The sequence below is a fragment of the Coffea arabica genome, chromosome 2c, assembly GCF_036785885.1.
Source record: "Coffea arabica cultivar ET-39 chromosome 2c, Coffea Arabica ET-39 HiFi, whole genome shotgun sequence".
In the NCBI taxonomy this organism is placed as follows: domain Eukaryota; kingdom Viridiplantae; phylum Streptophyta; class Magnoliopsida; order Gentianales; family Rubiaceae; genus Coffea; species Coffea arabica.
Window position 1 is genome coordinate 54,075,658 of NC_092312.1, and position 8,022 is coordinate 54,083,679.

An 8,022-nucleotide genomic window follows, 5' to 3' on the forward strand; every position below is an offset into this window, starting at 1 on the left:
ATTCGATAAGGGACATGAGATCTAAAACTCCTAGTGCTGGAAGTGAAACTGATCCTATGGAGGTAGTGAAGACTTTTGGGTACTGCCAATCACTAATTTAGTGATTTAAACTATTTTAATAGTTTGCCAAAGATAGACAGGGTGACGCTCGCTTAAAGGCCGTTGTATTTTGTGCCTTGTTTCAATATGTTTTCTACCTTTTGAGGCAATTAAACATTTCTCATGACATGTTTAACCTTACTACTTTATGATTTTAAGATCCATGATTGGGGTTATACGTATTTACGATTATCTCGGCGTTTTCCCTTTTATTCTCATATTTGTTTAGCATGATCAAGTCTCGCTTTCAAACTTCGTTTGGGTGCGTTCATTTCATGCCATGTTTATATGACTGTTAAAGTTATGAGTGGCCAAATAAGTAAAAGGGGGATCGAGGGCGAGGGGGTTAGACCACCCCAAGCTCCAGGGGATAATTAGGGAACGATTGCTGGATTGAACCGAAACCCTAGAAAAGGGAAACACCTACATAGCTCCTACTATTGGCCATACGACTGATATCCTAGAACAGTTGGTTGAGTACCAAAGCTCCGGACCAATAAGCCAACCTAAGGACCAGGAGAGGTGTGAAAATGAAATGATTCTTGGAGGTCGTCTATCTAGGTTTCATGGGGGACCTAACCTTGAAATAGTAAGATTGATTTGAAAGGATACATAAGGTACTAATGGGACTACGAGATTTTGATCTCTTTTCGAACAAACTTCATAGACAAATATCGAAGATTGAAGTAAGACATGAAAAACTTTATATCAAGGAATAGAGTCCCCGTATCTGGTTGTAATTGGAATTAGTGGTAGTAATTTTATGGAGACTCATGAACTCACTCATTTTCGGCAGAGAATAACTAAGATTTATATTTCGGGGTGACCTATGAACAAAAGAATGAAAGAGTAATCTGGCTCGAGCTTCCATTATGCATGGCTACACTTTTGATCCTCTGATTTGCCTGACAGGTTAGCATTTGACTTAAGTCAACTGGTAAGATGACAATTTTGGAAGAAATGCGTAAGGAATTGAACCTTCTTCGAAACGAGGTAGAATTTCAAAGGAAATTAGCTGACTACTGGGAAGGACGGTGGAAACAAGAATATGCAGAGAAAATTGAATTACTACGCCAGAATGTAGAATTAGAGAAGAAATGCAAAGAAAATCCTCGAACTGGCCAAGCCGCCACTTCTCATGCACATTGTGGATACTGCGGCAAGGTTAACCACATTGAGGCCGAGTGCTGGATGAAGCAAGGAAAGTGTCTGAGGTGTGGTAGTACTAAGCATAGGATTTCAGATTGCCCTAGAGCTTTCAAAAAGAGGAAGTACTCAATAGCCAACTAGGTCCACCGTAAAACGATCAAGTGCCAGATGGGAGTAATTAGTACTAATGGCTATGAACGGGGTCCTAGTAGCGAAGGTTTCACAGATTGAGATGGTTTGACTTCACTCGAGGAATAGAGGTGGTAGTTTTACCCTAGACTGGGCTAGCACCTTTGGAGGTTGTGATCTTTTGGAGAAAAAAAAAAAAAAAAATCTTTTGTTGTTTTGTGTCCTGGCAACTTGACATGTTTTGCTACAATCCTATCGTTTCTCCTTTTCCTTTTGAGAGGAATTCATAAACCTCTTCCAACTGGATGTAATTATTATGATCTTTATGACTCATGAAAACTTACTTCGCTTTTAATTGTTTTTATGACTTACACGTATGTTTAAATCCTACCCCACGCCCTTAGAATTATAATAAGACGCGAATAGTATTGGATGTGATCGAGATTTTGCTTGAAGAATATAGACCAGCTGAGGTCTTGATAGTGACTAGAGATCGGGATCGAAGTGAGGACTTAGTGTTGAAATGGAATTCAATGTTGGAAATGCCAATTTGAGATATTAAAATCGGTGGATTGAATTAGTAAAAGGAAATAATTAATGGATTCAATGTGCCTAACGATTAAGGACTAGATATCGTATTTGGAATGAAGGCTAGAAGCTATGTATTGATAGATTATGGAGTCTGGAACGATGTGACCATTAAGAACAACTACCATTTCTCTTACATGGATAAGAATTCAATAATTTGTGAGGAGCCGTGATCCTATTTAAGTTGGATTTAAAGAAGAGATATTACCCATTTGGGAACCCTAGGAACTAATGTGGTTAATACCGCTTTCAAATTAAGACATGAATACTCTAAAATTTTCGGTACACCCTTCGAGTTGACAGATGCACTAGAAGTATTTATGGATCCAAGGTATCGGAGTTAAATCGTATTTGGACAAATCGGTGGAGGCATTTATTGATGATATATCGATATACTCTAGTGTTGAGAAGGTCATGAAAGACACTTGATGGTAATTTTACGAACCTCGAGAGAACGCCAACTTTTGTTAAGTTCAATAACTGTGGGTTCGATTGGAAGAAATAATCTTTCTACGTTATACAGTATCTAAGGAAGGAATTATTATTGACTCAGCTAAAATGAAAGATTGTATAAGAGGAAGCGACCAGAGAAGCATATTGAAATTTGGAATTCTCGGAGTTAGTCGAATACTACCTTTGGTTTATCAAGGATTTTTGTAAGAGTGCAAGACTTGGCAAGTTATGTGGGATTTTTAAATGTGAGGAGGAATTTTGAAAGTGAAAAATGTTAAATCGATGCACTTGTGTTAGCCTTACCAAGCTGAGGAGGCAGTGTTGTGATTTATATAGATGTTTCAAATGATAGTTTACAATGTATACTACTGATGCATGACGAGGTGATTGTGCATACTTCTGGAAAGTTAAGATATCACGAGAGAAAGTAGCCAACTCATGATTTGGAGTTAGTGGCTGTGATATTCGCATTAAAGAAGTACCAACATTTCCTATATGAGGTAGACAAGAAGCCACTTAAGCTACTATCCGATTGGGAAGTTAAATTGCATTTTGGTGATCAAAAACTTGATTGTTAATTGGGCAGATAGAAACTATGAGATAAGAATTGGAAAGTGTAAGTTACTGACTAACTTGCTAAGCATGACTATTGAGGGATGTGATATTTTTCTAAGTTTGAATTTCGAGGACGAAATTCCTTTTAAGGAGGGGAGGATGTGAAGACCCGAAAAATTTCTTATTTTATCAAATATTAATGGTTTAATTAAGTATTTATCCACCTGTTTTCCCCAAATAATTTATTACGACCATTTTAAATCCATTCGTATGGAATAATGTCTTCATTATGTTTTTGAAATGTCCCGTTAACAACTTCAATTTTCGAAAGGATTGTTTAAGTGCGAGATAGTGAACACGAGTGTTTCGAGGTGATATTATATTCGAGAGTATGATTATCCTGGGGAAATTAAGAACGGACAATAGCAGATTAAGAAAAGTTAATCGAGAATTAAAGGTGAATAAGTTCTAAGTGAGCATATACTACTCACGCGTGGATAGTTTTCCAAAAGACGCTTGGATACAAATTTATTGGAGATTTGAGGAGGTAATACTCGACTCATGTGAGGACTCGAAAAAACTCCTATTAAAACCCTATTTTGAGTTTATTTAATTATTTACTTGTTCATTTATTCCGAGTATTATTTTCTAGATCTATTAGACCTAAATACATGGTAATATAACTTCGTTATATTTTAAAAGTGACTTGTTTCAAGAATTAATTTTCGGGAGCGCGTTTAGTAAAAAAGTGAATAGTGCTTGGAGATTTTATCCGCTTGAGAGTGCAATAAGCTTGGAATATTGGAGACTCGTACTATGGTTCTAAAATAGGAAATATTATGAATAAATACTCAAGTGATAGTTAATAGTGCAATCGTTATAAGAATTTTCCGAAAGTTTCGCGTTATAGCGTTAAATTTGGCGGTACGCGTTTTCACACGCGCGACTTCATTTGAGGGACTTTAGACCCTTATTTCGGGACAATTAAGAGTGAATAATATTTACATGAATATAAGTGCATTAGAGGTTTAGTGCACTAGTGAAACAAATGCGAGAGAAATCGAGCCGTAATCGTACCAAACGGCCCCTAATGAGAGTTGACTTTTGGGTGATTTTGCACCACACATTGCACCTTCTCTTGGAAGCTAACTTGGATCAAACACACTCTCTCTTCTCTCTCCTCATGGCCGGCCAAGACACCCTCTCTCTCTAACTCCTTGTTCAAAAAAATTCTGCACACTAATCTTCCCCAAAACCACCCCAAATCACCTCCAAATCACACCAAACTTGGAGACCACTTAGCAAACCTCTTGGAGATTATATCTAGCTAAGGAGGAGGGGAGCTTTCACGGTTTCTTGGAGCTTCAAGAGGGCCGAAAATTCTGACCTTGCAAACCAAAGGAGTAGGTAATGATCAACCCTTGGATTCTTATCTTTTGGAGATTATATGACAAGATTAAACTCATGCATGCACTTAGTTACTTGATTATGGTGTAAGAATGTGATTGTGGGCTCTTGGAATTCCCACACTTGGGTTGTTGTTGCTGATGTGATGATTGATGGTGATTATATTGTTGGTTTAGTGATATTAATGATGCATTAGTGGTGGGTAATTGGTAGGAACTTCATTGGGTGTAAGAGGCTAAAATTTCCGATTTTGCCCCTGCCATGTTCGGCCATTTCCAGGCCAATTTTTAATGGTTTAATGGCTTGAATTGAATGTTTGTAGGATGTATTAGATGTGTGAAAAATTTCATTGAAAAATAATGAGGTTTGAATGGGCAAATGAATTTTTGTTCGAAACCAGCAAATCTGGAAAACTGATTCGCGTATGCTCTGACCAGCAATAGTATTTTGGCTATAACTCTGTCCTCGGATGTCGAAATCATGTACCGTCAGTGGCGTTTGAAACTAGACATTCCAAGCTTTAATTTGGTATATAATGCACATTCTGATTCTTTGTGAGCAAGCCGAACCAAATGTTTTAAGTTCGCTGTCCTGTTACTCTGTTCTTCTGGAATGAAGTGTTCAGGCAGCAAATTGATGCCCGAATTTGAACCAGATGGGTGCCGAATTTGGAAACGATTTCTTCTGTGATATTTTAACTCTATGAATGCATTTTCCAACGGCGTAAGCCATGCTCGATTTCGAGCTCTAATGACTGAGTTGTGACTGAAACAAGTGGACTGCTCTGTTTTGGAAAACCCTAATCTTTGGACTGGTTTGGAACAAAATCTTGGAGTGAACTTGTTAGTTGATGTTTTTGATATTAAACACTTACCAAAGGTATTATGGATGTATCTTAGACCCTTATTTCACAAATGAACCATGTTTGGGTAACTTTCTTGGTTAAACGATTGGAAATTTGGAAAATGAAAGTCAAAGGCAGATTGCCTTAGGATTTTTCTTGAACTTTGGCTGGCTAATTAACGACCTTGCCGAAGGTATTTTTCCCCGAAATTCGATAGAGAGATACCTTCCATATAGTATTGAAATACTGCCAATTTTGGTGCCGATTCAAGTTCGTTTCGATACCCAATTGAATTACTAAAGTTAGAGGTTCAAATCTGGAAAATTCTCATCCAGTCTTGAACTTGCTCAACTTCGGGCTACCGTATCTCGGTGCTCGAAACTCCGATTCTTGATCCGCTTGTTTTGTTATAAACTTCACTTGCAACACTAATTGAGCTGCAAAATTCAGAGGCCGGTTTACAACGTGCGAATCGTGCCGAATTTTCAAAGTTGGCCAAAATCCAACTTCATTCTGCCTTGTGAACCAACCCTGCACCTTCAAGCTCATTTTTTGAGCACTTTCCACTTCGATTCATGGAAAAGCGTCTTCTAGGAACTTATAGTACTTTCTAAGAGGTTTCCAACGGTATAAAGTTTTCCAATTTTTGACTTGTACCGAGTGAGTTACGATTTTTCAAAGATTCATAATAAAGCTGAAAATTTTCCAATTTCAAAGAAATAGAGTTTTTCAAGAACTCTTTACACTTTTGATATTATCTAAACGTTTTGCCCACGATTTTCATGATAAAAACTCAACTAATATTATACTTCATAAAACGCAAGTTGAATCTCGATTTACGAGTAATTGAGGTTCATTTTTTGTGAAATATTCCTTAGATCGTACTAATGTACAATCTTACTTGATAATTGAGATACTTGAGTAATTATCCACCATTAACTGCCAGGCACACAAGGAGACCTTCAAGAGGATCTCACCGTGGACACTTGAACTCCAGCGAATAATCTTTATTAAATTGCTCGGTGAGTGTCAAGTGTGTGAATCTTTGATACTTGCTTAATTGTGGTAATTATTAGAGATTTTAAAAATAAGGGCGGGTGCGTACTTTATCGCATCCGTTCTGTTTTCAAATGAATGAATGAAATGTATTGAATGAATGAATGAAATGCAATGCTATGTAATGGTTACATATGTCGTTGGAGTGAACCTCCTCGACTTTCAAATGAATGGGGGACGCCCAAACTCATAGGCCGACCTTGAACTCGAGCCAGCAATGGGCTTGGTCGGGGATTTGGACGAGCCATGAGATACAAATAAGCTCGACCTAATAAGAGGTCTTGCTTGGCATACTCGTTGAGTATCGCCCAATATTGGCCATTGTGGGCCCTTGGGGTGTACGGTGGACGGAGGGAAGTAAGTGGTGATCTACGGAAATAGAAATACCGACCCGGTTGACAGGAGTGTCAATGCGGGAAGGTATACGAATGACATCGGCAGAGCGAGTGGAACTTAGCTCCTGAGAGCTACTATATCCTTGAATTGTTTCTGATTATTTTTCCTGCTCAAATGGTACTTTATTGAAATATCACGGTTTTATTTGATAAAGTCGAGATTGCTATTTGAACAATGTGCTTGCATGTGTGTCCTTGGCCTCACGAGCGTTTTGCTCACCCTGTAGATTTGTTTTCCTTAACAGGACTGGAAATGGAGTTAACGCGGAGAAATCTCCTTTTGGATATATTGTGTTTTAGGGTTTCAGGTGTATTTTGGCTTGACCCCTTTATGATTGTACTTTGGAAGTTTAATGTATCATTCGGATATCTGTGATGTATATTTTGAAATTTAAGTTGTATTATGAACGCACGACGTGCGGGTGGCAAGCTGATAGGTACCTTGTGATGTAACCATGAGAACTGTCACAGTTGGCATCAGAGCCATATGCTGACAGGTTGGGTAATGGATGGATATTGTTAAGCATGAACGTTTCCGCACTATATGTATTCGTATTAATTTGATTTTGGTATCTAGTATCGCTTTAAGGTTGAACGTTATTGCTTGAGTCCTAGCGAGAGCTAGGCAGGCGTTCCGCGGATACCCTTTGGTGCGCCTTAGGGAGAAGTGGGGGCGTCACATTTAAGCTATGGGTTGATAGCTTTTAGCTTTTAGTCGAAGGTTGAGGATTTTGATAGATTCACTCAAACACGTAGCCGTGACACGATGTGTGCGTAGCGGTGTTTGGGGAATCGCTCGAGCCACCGACAAAGAACCTTGGGATTGATGACCCTTGGTTTCTAAGTCTGAAGGCTCGGGGACCTGAGCTTATCGAGTCTAGATGCATTAGCGAACCCCAGCCTCATGCATCCATATTAGAATTGCCTTAGGGTAGAGTCGGCCTTATCCTGAGCTAGGGACACTATTCACGAGGGGAGGGATCCAACCCCCTTTTTCCCTTTTATTACTTTGTATTGATTGTTTTATTTTGTTGCTACAATGTGTTATGTGTATTTCTCTGGCTGAACTAACTTTTCTTGGTTTTATGTCCCCATTGCATTCACAAACCCTATCAAATAAGAGGTCTGGCATGACCTTTCTTTTAGAACCTACCCTCATAGATAGGTTATTGCACGTTTAAAGATTTTGGTATATTGCATTCATAGATTTTGGTAATTGCATAGCATTTTAGGCCTACCCTGGCAAATAAAGGGTTCCTTAGGTCACGTTTCATTTCGAATTGCACATTTTATCGCTTTAATAAATGGCATCATGCATAAACCCTAGAAAGGGAATGCCATTTAGGG

The 8,022-nt window shown here is 38.5% G+C and overlaps 1 long non-coding RNA gene across 1 annotated transcript; it reads left to right on the forward strand.

Annotated features, from left to right (window-relative positions):
• Positions 1–6,168: 6,168 nt before the first annotated feature.
• Positions 6,169–7,247, forward strand: LOC140035989 (uncharacterized). Its single transcript, XR_011839884.1, has 2 exons — positions 6,169–6,246; positions 6,921–7,247. It is a non-coding gene; the product is annotated as an uncharacterized lncRNA (long non-coding RNA).
• The last annotated feature ends 775 nt before the right edge of the window (positions 7,248–8,022 follow it).